The 14,213-nt window shown below is 34.6% G+C and overlaps 1 protein-coding gene across 4 annotated transcripts in view; it reads left to right on the top strand.

Moving 5' to 3' along the window:
* Nucleotides 1-14,213, top strand: part of LOC109612410 (potassium voltage-gated channel subfamily H member 8) — a 1,874,382-nt gene that overhangs the window by 1,799,801 nt on the left and 60,368 nt on the right. The window lies entirely within an intron of this gene.

Raw genomic sequence — 14,213 nt, 5'->3', positions numbered from 1 at the left:
TTTTCGTGTTCAAAAAAAAAAAAAATAACACAGAAACTAGTTGTATTACTACAACCAATGGTTTCTGATATATTCGTTACAAAATTACCCTCTGCATCCATGTACTTTTTCGTAAAACTTAATATTTCTAAACGTTTTGACTGTTCAGTCTCTTATTAGTTTAAGCAGTATACATGTTTTATTAGTTTTATTACATTTATTTAGAGATACCTGTGTATTGAATTACAAGTGGTTATTGAATTCTAGCAGTAATTGTCATCTACATATATTTTCCACAAGTTTTTTAATAGCAGACTAAACTTGACCAGTGAATTACCGTTGCACTAGAGATATCAATTTGAATGTTTGTTATATTAGAGATAATTATAAAAAGACATTTTTTGAACCTTCTGCGTTTTAAACTCAAAAATTAAGAATATTTGTACTTATTACTAGAAGAACAGCACGAAAGGAGGTTTGCAGTCGAGGTTTATGTCTGCGGAAATCCATTCAAGGGGCGGCAGATAAAGAAGAAAATTCACAAGTCGGTTTATCCTTCTGTTGGAATTAACGTCAATGAAGGGTGGATTGATCAATGCTATTAGTATGATCTGATGAGTATAATCTAATGATTGTGAGGATTAGAAGCTGGGGCTTTAAAATAACAGGCGATGCTAGAAAGACGAAAATATTTCAAGATGTGAAGAATGAATAAACTGAAATAGTGCTATCTGGTAACAAAATAGAATTGGCTAGCATGCCAAAGAATCTAAGCGTTATAATTGCAATTAATATGGTCAAATTTCCAAACAATGGGAATCTTCCCAACCCCTTGGATGATGATATCGAAATGGACCTCATCGACCTGGATAAATAATTAATCGATGAGATCCCATCACTACCAACAATAAAAAAGCACTTTTCTTCTTGAGGTCAAAAGAAATGAAAGGGTCGATCGCCAGATCAATTGATTTACAATAAATTGACCGCCAGCGACATAAGTTTGAATTTTTAGTGTTTTATTTGCTGACAACAAACATAAGTATCGTCAGAATACTTGTTGTGTTGTTGTAGTTTGCAAATTTATATTGTTGTCCGTCTGGTTCAACAATAATCTTCGATTCTAAATCTACTCAGTAGAATTAGAATCCCTACAAGTCCTTTTGACCGTATCGGAACTTGTACATGGTCCTTCAAGCCGGATAAAAAAATAAGAATCGGCTGATTTGCCAACAAAATTCCAAAAAAAAAAAAAAAAATAAAAAAAATAATAATAATAATTTAAAATTAATTGTAAAGTAGTGAGAAGTGCTGTTGTTTTGTTTTAATTTGCATTCGAAAGTGGCGGCTTTGTGTTGTTTGTTGTCACTAATACTTACAAAAAATTAACACTGCCATTTCAAAGAAATAATTTGTGAAATACAGTCAAAGCTTTACATCTAACACTCTAAAATAACACATACACTAACACATTTTAAAGATCACTCCCACTTAAATTTTTTCATCATTTTTGGCATTTGTCTTTGTTTTGGTCATCTGCCATTCTACAACATTGAACAAGTCATTATCACCTGTTCCTTGTTGTTTACATCGGTCTGTCAGCTGTCTTACTGACCATCGATTATTTTAGAAAGTGTTCAGGAAAAGTGAGCAAGTTAGTGTAACGTAACGAAAGGTTGTCGTAAACGTATTTTAACGTAGCACAAGTACTGAACGTATCATAAATTGATATTGAATACAAATAAAACTAATACTAACTAACAATAATATAAAAGAATAAATACAATAAAAATAATAAATTTAATAATAAAAAAAATATTTAATTTAAAAAAAAATATAACATACTATTGAATTTTCAATAAATTTTTATATATTAAATATTTATTGAGAAATAATAATTATACTTCACACATTTTTTAAATCTAATTGGAATAACTTCATTAAATTATTATATAATAAATAAATTGAACGTTACAGTTTGAAAGTGTAATATAAAAAAAAAAACGAAGATAAACAATTACAAGACAAATACAATAAAACTATTAAACAAATAGATACGTATAAATAAATAAATTTGATAAAAATAAAAAAAGATGAAAATAAAATAATCTATAATGGAGTCCGTACGTTGCGCTAAGTTCGAATATGAAGCGGACAACCTTTTGGACGAATGCACAAAATTGAGAAATATGCCAGAAAAGGATTTAAGCGATTCTTTAATAGAAACAAAATTAGAATCGCGTAATGAAGATTGGCAAAATTTACGTAGTGTGTTTGAGAGTGTATTTTTTGCGGGTACAGAAGATGAAGAAGACAAACAATATAAAATAAATGTAAAAAAATATTATGAGTCCGTCAGAGATAATTACCAAGTGACTAAAGCTTCTTTATTGGAAATATGAAATAATCGCAAGGCGCAGAGCCAAAGTAATACCGCTACAGGCGAAATTACAAATCCATCGTTGTTTCACAGCTCAGCTGTTTATCCTCCGGGTACAACGTTTGATATGTCTGTGATTTGTATTAAAATGCCACCTTGTGACACTCAAGACTCCTACGGAAGATATGAAGAATGGCCAACATTTAGAGATATGTTTACGACTATTTATGGAAATTATCACAGACTCACACCGGAGCAAAAGCTTTATCATTTGGGTAATAAAACTAAAGGTGAGGCTGGTAGAATTGTAGATCGGTACCCTTTATCTGATCAAAATTTTTCGTTAGCATGGGAATTATCGGCATTATCGGTGCGATACGAAAATGTTAGGGTACTAGTTGATAACCAACTGAAGATATAATTCAATCTTTCTTCTGCAACGGTTGAATCTAGCAAAGATATTAAAAGAATTCAATCGACAGTTAGTGACTGCTTGGCTATATTGAGAGCTCATAGTTTAATGGTGGATCAATGGGATCCAATTTTAATATATTTATGTTCAACTAAGCTTCCGGTTGATACACTGACCCTATGGGAACAATCGCTCGAATCACATTTAGAGCTACCAAAATGGTCACAAATGGAAGATTTTCTTAAGAACAGACATCGGGTTCTAGAGTGAATAGATGGTCTCAGAAGTCAAACAGCTTCAACTTCATTTAGTAATGATCATATATCACATCAAAATGCTCATTCGACACAATCAAGAGAAAGAGGTTGTGTAATAATTGTCTAACAAGTGGACATATTTCGCAGGAATGCGTGAGTGTGCATAGGTGTATGTTTTGCAAAAAGAAACATCATACTAAATTGCACCTACTAAGTAATGTACAAGAGAGATCTATACAACCAAGAAATGTAACGAGGGATAACCAAGCACCTGTCCGTTCAGCAAATGGTCATTAAACAAATACTCTTGTTACCACTGACAATACTGTTGATGAAATGCCTAGTTCATCTAGTAGGATATTTCAAGCTTCCAATGTGGAAACACATATTTTAGTGTGTCATGATGACATTATGTTGCCAACAGCATTAGTAAAAGTTAAACATGCTGGAGAACTATTTACTGTTAGAGCGCTCATTGACTCTGCTTATAAGCGAACATTTATAACGCAGAAAATTATAAAAAGAATCGGACTTTGCACAGAAAAGGCAAGTTTTAAAATAAGTGGACTGAGTGGAACAGTTGTTGCAAACTCCCATAAAAAATGTATTCTGACGCTGTGTTCAGATGCAAGCAACAACGAAGCAATAATTGTTCAAAATTTAACAAGTTTTCTATCAACGCAAGCAATAGTAATTTTTAATTTAGAAAGTATAAAAGAATTAAAATTTGCAGACCCTGGGTTTATGATTTCTGCCCAAGTAAATGTGCTAATTGGGAGCGATGTTATCCCACAAATAATATTGGAAGGTATTAAGAAGAACATATTGGGAAACATGATAGCTTAAAATTCAATTTATTGTTGGTACATCTATGGGCCAATAAAAGCTTCAGTAGAAGTAGAAGAATGTAATGAAGATAACAATAGTTCAGCATTAAAGAAATTCTGGGAACAAGAAGAAGTCAATAATGTTCAAATTGCTACAGATCGGACAACTATTGTGAGGAATTTTACGCCAATACGACTTACCGTCGTTCAGATGGAAAGTTCGTTGTAAGATCACCATTTAAAGATGAATCTCCTAATAACGTATATTTAGGTTCGTCCAGATTTAAAGCAAAGAAGAAATATGAGCATATGGAAGCAAAATTAAGAACAAATAAAGAAGTGGAAAAATCGTATAATGATGTTTTGAATGAGTATTTGTCATTAGGACATATGAAGCCCACAAATTCAAAAGAAATTTGTAATGATGGAAGGTATTATTCCTATTATTTACCACACCATGCTGTCTTTCAACCAGAAAGTACAAGCACAAAAGTGAGAGTGGTCTTTAATGGATCGAGTGAAACGAAAAGCTCGTAGTCCTTAAATGATGTTTTGCATACAGGGCCAATATTACAAAATGATTTAGTGTCTGTAATTTTGAATTGGCGCTTGTATGTGTTTAACGGTGACATTGAAAAATTTTACCGACAGATCTTTGTGCATCCTTCTGATCAGCAGTATCAAAGAATGTTATTCAGGAAAGATGTTAATGGAGAAATAAAAGATAATGAGTTATGCACAGTTACTTTTGGTGTAAACTATGCTCCTTATTTGGCGATTCGCACATTGTTGCAATTGGCAGAAGAGTCAAGAGAAATAAGTCCAATTGCGTCTAAAATAATAAAAAACGAGCTCTATGTTCATGATGTTTTGACTGTGGGTCATACTATTGCTTCAGAACTACAGGCGGAAAAACAACTAATTGATACATTGCATTCGGCAGGATTTCCGTTGAAAAAGATAACGGCAAATCATCCGAGTTTGCTTTCAAACGTCCGATCAGAGGATTTGTTGAATGAAGAATTTTTGAGAATTTTATGATATGAGTTCAACTAAAACATTAGGTATTCGGTGGAATGCCATTAGCGACACACTCTCTTATGGTATGAAGTCACTAAAGGTGACTGGCCAATTAACTAAAAGGTAAATCTTGTCAACAGTTTAGGAAATATTTGACCCAGCAGGGTGGTTAACGCCTTTAATCGTACAGGCTACAATTTTGTTGCAAGACCTTTGGTTAGAAGGCATTAAGTAAGATGATAAAGTGTCATCATCCACATTGATTAAATGGAAAATTTTTGTGAATCAGTTTTCAAAAAATTATTCAATACAAATCCCAAGATGGATTAATTTTTGCCTAGAGGGTACAATTCAAATACATGGTTTTTTTGATGCATCTGAGAAAGCCTACTGTGCTGCATTATATATTCGTATGAATACAGAGACCAGCACAACTATGAATTTGTTGATAGCTAAGAGCAAAGTTGCGCTATTGAAAAAAATAAGTTTACCATATTGCTCTCATCTTTGGTAAAATATGTTATCTCAAGTTTGAATGTTAAAAATTGTTCTGTTCATTTATGGACAGATTCAACAATTGTATTGGCATGGTTGCAAAAACATCCATCCACATGGAATACGTATATTGCAAACAGAATTGCAATAATATTTCAAAATGTTGAAAATTGTAATCCAGCAGACCTTGGAACTAGAGGTTCTAATACTGAAGATTTATGTAATAATTCGCTATGGTGGAATGGTCCAATCTGGTTACTTAGTCCTGAAAATAATTGGCCAAAATTAAGTATAATTTTACAAGATCCACCAGAACAACGAAAAGTAGTTGTACATTGCGCACCAATTATTATTAAAGATAATTTGATAATACACAGTTTTTCTTCCTACAACAAAGCACTGTGGGTTGTAGGATATATATTTTTTATGAAGAAGCGTCAAGAAAAAAATAAAAAGTCTGAGTTGACAAATGGTAAAATTCTGTTTCACGAGGAGTTAAATCATGCAAAATTGGTTCTTATCCGAATAACCCAAATGTTTCATTATCCGCAAGAGTATAATGAATTAAGCAATTCGAAAGACATTTCCCGCCAAAGCTCATTGCGTGCACTAAATCCGTTTTTGGATAAAGATGGCATAATAAGAGTTAATGGTTGATTAGCGAACGCTAACATTTCCTAAGATAAAAGATTCCCAATTATATTGCCAAACTCATCGCAATTCTGTAAAATATTTTTAGAATTCATCCATAAAACTTTGCTGCACGCAGACATATCGTTAATGATGTCAACCGTTCGAAAACAGTTTTAAATTCCAAGTTTAAGACGGTCAATAAAGAAAATTGTTCATGAATGCTTGTTCATGAATGCTTGATTTGAAATTGTTCATGAATGCTTGATTTGTACAAGGTATAAACATAAATTTAAATCGCAGATAATGGCAGCATTACCTGTGGGAGCAGATTTCGCAGGCACATTTCAGATTAAGGGAGGCTCTTTAAGAAATTCCCCTTATCAAAGGTCGTATGTTTGTATATTTGTATGCTTTTCGACGAAGGCGGTTCATCTCGAAGCTTGTTCAGCATTATCAAGTAAAGCTTTTCTTGCTACTTTTGCTAGATTCATAGGTAGACGAGGCTTACCCAGATGCTTAATGTCTGATAATGGAACAAATTTTGTAGGGGCAAATAGTATACTTATGAGAGAATACCAATAATTTCTGAAAAAAATGCTCCAAAGAAGTGTGTGAAAAGAATATAGTTAATGGCTTCGAATGGAAATTTATCCCTCCCAGTGCTCCGCATATGGGAGGATTATGGGAAGCCGGTGTTAAAAGTTTTAAATCTCATTTCCAAAAGGTAATGAAAGATAGAAAATCCAATTTGAGGAATTTTCAACGATTTTAGTGAGAATTGAAAGTGTTTTAAACACGAGACCTTTAACACCATTATCTGAAGGTCCAGAGGATTTGGAGGCTTTAACACCAGCGCACTTTCTGAAAGATGGGTCACTAATATTTGCTCCAGAAATGCCAACAGAAGATTTATCTCTTATAAATTGATGGGAAGAATTAAAGCTCTTCATCACACGTTTAGCAAGAGATGGAAAACCGAATATATTCAGGAACTGCATAAGCGGTATAAATGGCAGTATCCCTGGCGGAGTCTTAAGGAAAATGACATGGTGTTGATAAAAGATGAACTTCTACCACCGAATGACTGGAAGATGGGACGAGTTTTAAAAGTATATGAAAGGCTTGATGACCACGTAAGAGTAGTTGATGTCAAAACTACATCAACTACATCTTTATATTAATTGCAGTTACAATCATGAATATGGGCTAAATGGAACAATGCACGGTGTGCTTTGGCATGCATCCATTAAGATTTTGTGCAGCCTTCAAAATGATGTCTGAAGAGCAGAGGGAAGGCGTAGTGCTTTCGGGTAAGTACTGCATTAATTGCTTGGGGCAAAATCATTTTGCCCGCAATTGCTTATGGTCAGGCAATTGTTGACTGTGTGGTGTTCGGCACAACACCCTGCTTCACCATTCATCGCAACCAACAAAAATAGAAAGTGGCAATAACTTCATAACTGGAAACCTACCGGCAACAAGATTTCTCAGTTGTATCTGCGCCGAATACATTACACATTCGGTGCACAATACAACTGAAATCGGACGAAGATACATACGGGAGATATATCCAAATCTGAACCGATCTCTGTTAAATTTGTTGAGATCTTTCTGAGCTTTATCGTATGGTAACCACATCATTGCTGTAGAGTGCGCATTACGAAAGTGAGAAACTTAAAAACTATAGCTATATTAACCCATTTTCACCAAATTTGATGTACTTACTTCCGGGTTGAAGTCGGTCCAACGTACCAAAATCGTACCATAAACCTCAAATGGGATGAAGATGTATATGGGAGCTGTATCCAAAACTGGACCGATCTTGATATAATTTAAAACATGTATTAGTGGACATTATCTGGTACCTAATATAATTTTTTGTAGGGTGTATATTACGAAAGCGAGGGACTTAAACACCACATCGGATGAAACATATATGTTGAGCTAGAGCTATATCTGAACCCATTTTCACCAAAATTTAAGTATTAACTTATAGAATGAATTCGCTCGGAAGCCATTTGGTGCACAAGAAGCCTAAAATCGGACGAAGATATATAGGGTAGCTATATCCAAATCTGAACCGATCTTGATAAAATTCGAATCATGTATTGCTGCGCTAAATCTAATATCTGGTACTAAATATAATTTTTTTGGTGTGCATATTCCGAATATTACTTAAAAACCAAATCGGATAAAACGTTTATATGGGAGCTATAGCTATATCTGAACCTATTTTCACCAAATTTAGAGTACTTATTTCTATGCTAAATTCGGTAGGAAGTGCCAAAATTCACACCATATGGATTGATATTAGCCATTTGGTGCACAAGAAACCAAAAATCGGATGAAGATATAAATGGGAGCTATCTACATCTCAACCGAACTTGATAAAATTTGATCTATGAAATGCTAGGCTGTATCTGATATCTGGTGCTAAATATCAGTGTCGTGGAGTGTATATAACGAATGTGAAGGACTTAAACACCAAAATCTGATGAAACATATATATGGGAGCTATAGCTTAATCTGAACCGATTTTCACCAAATTTGAAGGACTTGCTTCTAGGCTGAATTCGGTCGGAAATATCGAATTTCACACCATTTGGACTGATATTAGCCATCGGATGAAGATATATATGGGAGCTATATCTAAATTTGGAACGATTTTCACCAATTTCAATAGGGTTATTTAGAAAATTTCATCTCAATCGAATATTAAATGCGACCTGCATATTGTTTACAAAAAAACATGGACAGACAGACAGACGGACGGACATGCATAAATCGACTAAGAATGTGATTCTATGCCGATCACCGAAAGGAACTATGGGTCTATCTCGTTTCCTTCCACATGTTACAAACAAATGCACAAAGACATAATACCCTTACCACTATGTGGTGTAGGGTATAAAAACTACCAAAGGTAGATAAAATTTTATATTTATTTTTTTTTATTTTTTTAAAAGTATTGCGTCCGTTGGTTTTGGGGTGCCGTGTCGTTGCCCGGCCATAAGCCACGCGGACATAATCCCCATAATAATGTGGAGATTATGTCCGCTTTCAAAACGGGGACAATCCCCGTGGGGAGTATTACCATTTGCTGTTTGGACTACTGACAAAAATAATTAATTTTAGAAGTCTTTGATTCGCGGTAACCGGTGCTGAAAATACTCGGAGGAGAAAATCTCAAGCCCCGACCAAAGGCCGGCTACTTACAAAAAGTATTAAATGTAGGCGCAGGACATACCCAGAGGAGAAAATCTCAATTTTTCGCAGACCCAACCGTTTTGGACATGTCCACTATTACAGGGATTATGTCCGTAGCATCCTGGGGATTATGGCTGAATCTCCATAATGGAAGAGGGATTATGTCCAAGAAAAAAATATCATAAACCCCAGAAAGTAGTGGACATAACACCCATAATAATGGGTAACGCAAATATTTGTTCTAGACCCACAATTTTACCAATGTAACTTCCTATCTCGCCGAACTGTATCGATTTAGCTATGTGTGCCCATCTGTCCATTTTTATTTGTAATCACGCGACAGGTCACAATTATCACGCAAACCTCACCCACTCACGAAAATTTACGTTGAGTCAGGGTTAAGGTCAGAATAAAAACCTTTAGGGCTTGAAATTGATCAACAAGAGATTTTGCTGATATCATAGTCTATCAATTGGCGCCTAATTTTGCGTGGGGTTAGAGTTTAGAACAGCGAAGAAGCGCACGTTGGGATCGACACAGCACAGCGGATGAATTGGCCATACCTTTTGTGTAATATATCCATTTTTAAGCACAACATTTTACTTATTTTTAATATTGTGAATAAACGATTGATATTTTTTGATTTTCTATTTTGGCATTCCGTTTTGTTTGTGTTGGAGTTAGTTGATCCAAAAGTTGCCTATAGAAACAAGCTCTTTTTGTTTACATACATATGAAATCCAGATATTATATTTGTCTGACATTTGCATTGCAATTGGAAGAAACATAAATTTGTCAAACAGGCCATATGTCTTTGTGTCTTTGTCTTTAACATAAAGAAGGAAGGACGTACCCTATTGAAATTGGAGATAATCGGTCGAAATTGTGTACCAAATGTGTGATATTAGTCCAAATAGGATGGATACAACCAAATTAATTTTAGAAGCAAGTGTGCCAAATTATTGGGAAATCGGTTAAGGCATAGCTATAGCTTTCATATATATGTTTAATCTAATTTGTTATTTTGTCCTCTACAGCCGTAATATGCACTTTGTAATAACGATGATCGGGAAAATATATAAAATATAACTCAGAAATACCTGTGCCAAATTTTATTGAGATCGGTTCAGATTTTGGTATAGCTCCCATGTCTATCTTTACTCGACGAAATGGTTAAAAAAGCCCAAATTGAATGAAATTTAGAACATACGAACGTTATGCCCCATTTATATGTTTCATCCCATTTTGTATTTATGTCCCTCATACCCGTAAAGTACTCATAACAACAACGATATTTGGTCCCAGCTATCAGATACAGCATAGAAATGCCTCTGTAAAAATTTTGTAGATATCGGTACAGATTTCGATATGTCTCCCACATATATCTTCGACCGATTTCGCGTTTATTGTGCACCAGAATTGTAATATCAGCTTAAGTAGTATGGATTTTGATAATTTGGTCCGGACGCAAATGCCCCCGTTAAATTTAGCAGAAATCAGAGAAGGATATATCTTCCATGTATTAGTTTCGTTCGGTCGCTTTAAAGCCATAATACACATTCAAAAATGATCATAGTTGGAATAATTTAAGTCTCGTAAATTCCCCATAAAAACGTTTATTCGTTATAGACAACTCTATTAAATATGCAAGGTGGTGTAGTGTATTATAAAGTCGACCCTCCCCGACTCTAGCCTTACTTTACTGGTTCTTTTTTAATTGAGTCGTTTTTAAACTCTCCACCATAATATGGAGGCTATATTTTCTTTGTCATTCCGTTTGTAACTCCTCGAAATACCCATATTAGACCGAATAAAGTATATTTATTATTCATCAGAGTAAAATTATAAGTCGATTTAGCGATGCCCGTATGTTTTTCTTGTTAACACGCTATCATTCGAACGAACAGAGTTTGTAACGGGTTCTACCTCCTGTTGCAGAATATTGTCCAAACGGGTTCTTCCTCCAGTAGCAAAACATTGCCGATATAGCTACACCTTTTGTTATAACCCCCATATAATTGTATGTCCCTGTACTCGATATTTTAGGAATTTGAACCCCCTTTGTAAACGGAAATGTTCTTATTCCTAATGGATCATATATTTTATAATGGGTTCTACGACTTGTGGCAAAACATTTTCTATATGGGGAAATTTTTTCTATAGTCCTCATATATCAGTACTGCTCGATATTCGTTTTTTTTGACTACTTAGTTCACGTTTTTTAACGAAATTTTTAATAATTCGGTACATAAATAAATTTTTAACATACCCTTGTCCATAGTTCGTCATTTCTTTTGCAACGCCTCAAAATATAGATTTTACACAACACAAAGTATATATTACCTGGACCAACATAAAATTCTATGTTTTTTAGCAATGTCAACCCTTCTGTGGGATCCACCCTAGCTTCCAAACGACATGAAGAAGGTTGATTTTACTCAGATGTGTGTAAGGGCTGAAGGATTTTTGGTATTGAGAATGGGCTATATAGGTCCCCGTTTTGGTATAGCCCATGTTTAGCTCAGAGGGCCTCCGCCAATGGGAGTAATACGCCGAATGCGTCGAGCAGTGGAACGTAGGGTAGTATGTAAAAGATAAATAAAAACACAAGAGCTTTTCTTAATATATGTAACTATTTATTCCCAATTTGGTTTGTGGTAACGATATTACATCTGGCAACAATATGCCTTTCTATGCACAACGATATGTGCTTGCAAACAATATTGCAGGTGTAGTCTTTCCGAATGACAGCGAAATACTACTTGATGTCTAAAGGAGGCGGCGAAGCACGTTACAACTAATTAGTCGTTAAAATGTCAAAGACTCTAGCACAAGATTGAAATAAACAGTAGTTCGTACATTTTAACGAATACCTAAGGACCAACCCAGGGGTCAATAAAAAGCAATATTAAATGGGATTCTAAATTAACATGACGACTCCCTTGAAACATCAAAGAATGTTTTTAACACAATTAAACTTAATCTAAATAAGTTCCGATGGCAGGTTCGAAAAAACAGATCACACTGCGCAATGCATCCCGTGCGCAGTGTGACCATTTTTTCGAATAAAATGTAGGGAATGGAAAAGCAGATGAATCTGCATTAAAGATTCTGGATCCATCTCCGCTACAACGATAATATGAAGCCGCAGATGAATCTGTAGTAGCAGATTCGGACTTCAAGAAATGTATATTAATACAAGAAATGTAATACTTTGAAGCCGCAGATGAGGAGATACGAAGATTAATTCCAAATCTAGTCTCTTGGAAACCAGAGGTTGTTTCCTTATAGAGAATCAGAAGACAAGGTAGCGACGACAACTGATGATGTACCAAAATTCGAATATTGTCGTACTCATCATTTAATGCTTTTCATGCGAAAGCAAAACCACAATTAGTTAAAGGAAATTGCGAAACTATTTCCCTGGCACATAACTCAAATGTGAGTTACTAATAAAAATAGCACTAAACAAATACCGAAGGGAAGGCCAAGAAGAAAAATCTTTGTCAGAAATATCCAGATCAATTGGTTTCAATGCCATATTGTGAACTATTTGACAACCACATGAAATATTTGCGGCAATCGTTTCCTACAATTCAGGAACCAAAAGCGTTTCAGCCGATTGCACATGAAACTCATCCGCAATTTTAAACGATTTTTTTGTTATACTATATTTGGCATTTTGACCAGAGTTGTATCAAAATTCGTGTTTGAAGTTCATAATGGGTACTAAAGTCTATTAGCCTGTTCTGAACTTTTGCTTAAAGCAGACAAGCAATTTCTACCTAGACAATCAAGTTTTTATTTCAACTCATTTACATTTTTTGTCTGGGAGTAAAAGCTTATTTCTCAAAAATTTGTTTATGTTTCCAAAAAGAAAATTTGTATATTTTTTAAAGTGATTGCGTCCGTTGGTTTTGGAGTTGCCGTGTCGGTGCCCGGATATAATCCCCATTATTGAAATGTGGATTATAATCGTGGGGATTATGTTAAATAAAAGTGTAAACGGAGGTGACGGAAATATCAACCTAATCCGCTAAAGGTTAGATGATGCCACAAACCTCGAAATATTGGTTCTAGAACCACGCGTTTACCTATGTATCTACCTACTTCGCTGAGCTGGGTCGGTTTAGCTATGTATATCCGTCTTTCCATCTTTATTTGTAATCACGCGACAAGTCACAATTATCACCTTACTCACTCACAAAATTTGCGTTGAGTCAGGGTTAAGGTCAGAATAAAAACCTTTAGGGTTTAAAATTGATCAACAAGAGAATTTTTCTGATATCATAGTCTACCAATTGACGCATACTTTTGCGTGGAGTTAGAGTTTAGAACAGCGAAGAAGCGCCATTTCGTCTTGTTTGTGTTGGAGTTAGTTGAGCCAAAAGTTGCGTATAGAAACGAGCTCTTTTTGTTTACTTACGTATGAAAGCCAAATATTCTATTTGCCTGCCATTTGCCTTGCAATTGGAAAAAAAATAAATTTGTTAAACATGCTATATAAATTTGTTTTTAACATGAAGAAGGAAGGACGTATCCTATTGAAATTGGAGATAATCGGTCCAAATTGTGCACATACAACCAAATTGATTTTAGAAGTAAGTGTGCCAATTTAGTGGGAAATCGGCCAAAGTATAGCTATAGCTTTCATATATATGCACGTAATATGTAACAACGATGTTCGGGGAAATATTGTATTGTAAAAGTATTGTAGAGTTTTTCTGTTACCCACAAAAACTTATGGAGGGAACTTCATTGTAGCAACCCTTCATTTTCTCGACCTTTTTGTTGCAAACCGTTCAAGGCTTCAGTTCTGTGAAATATTATTTCAAACTAATAATTTCATAAAGCTTCATTTTTATTATCAATTGAAAATGTTTAATTTTTCGAGAAACGAACCTTCAAATTTTTTATGAATTGGGTAAGTTTGTTGGCGGAATATAAATCATTAGGACTTGTTCTGACTGAATGCATCCCATATTTAGATTGTTTTAATCAAC

This window comes from Musca domestica, unplaced genomic scaffold (genome assembly GCF_030504385.1).
Source record: "Musca domestica strain aabys unplaced genomic scaffold, Musca_domestica.polishedcontigs.V.1.1 10, whole genome shotgun sequence".
Classification (NCBI taxonomy): domain Eukaryota; kingdom Metazoa; phylum Arthropoda; class Insecta; order Diptera; family Muscidae; genus Musca; species Musca domestica.
Note: the sequence above shows the minus strand (reverse complement) of the source record. Positions and strands in the feature narration are given on the sequence as shown.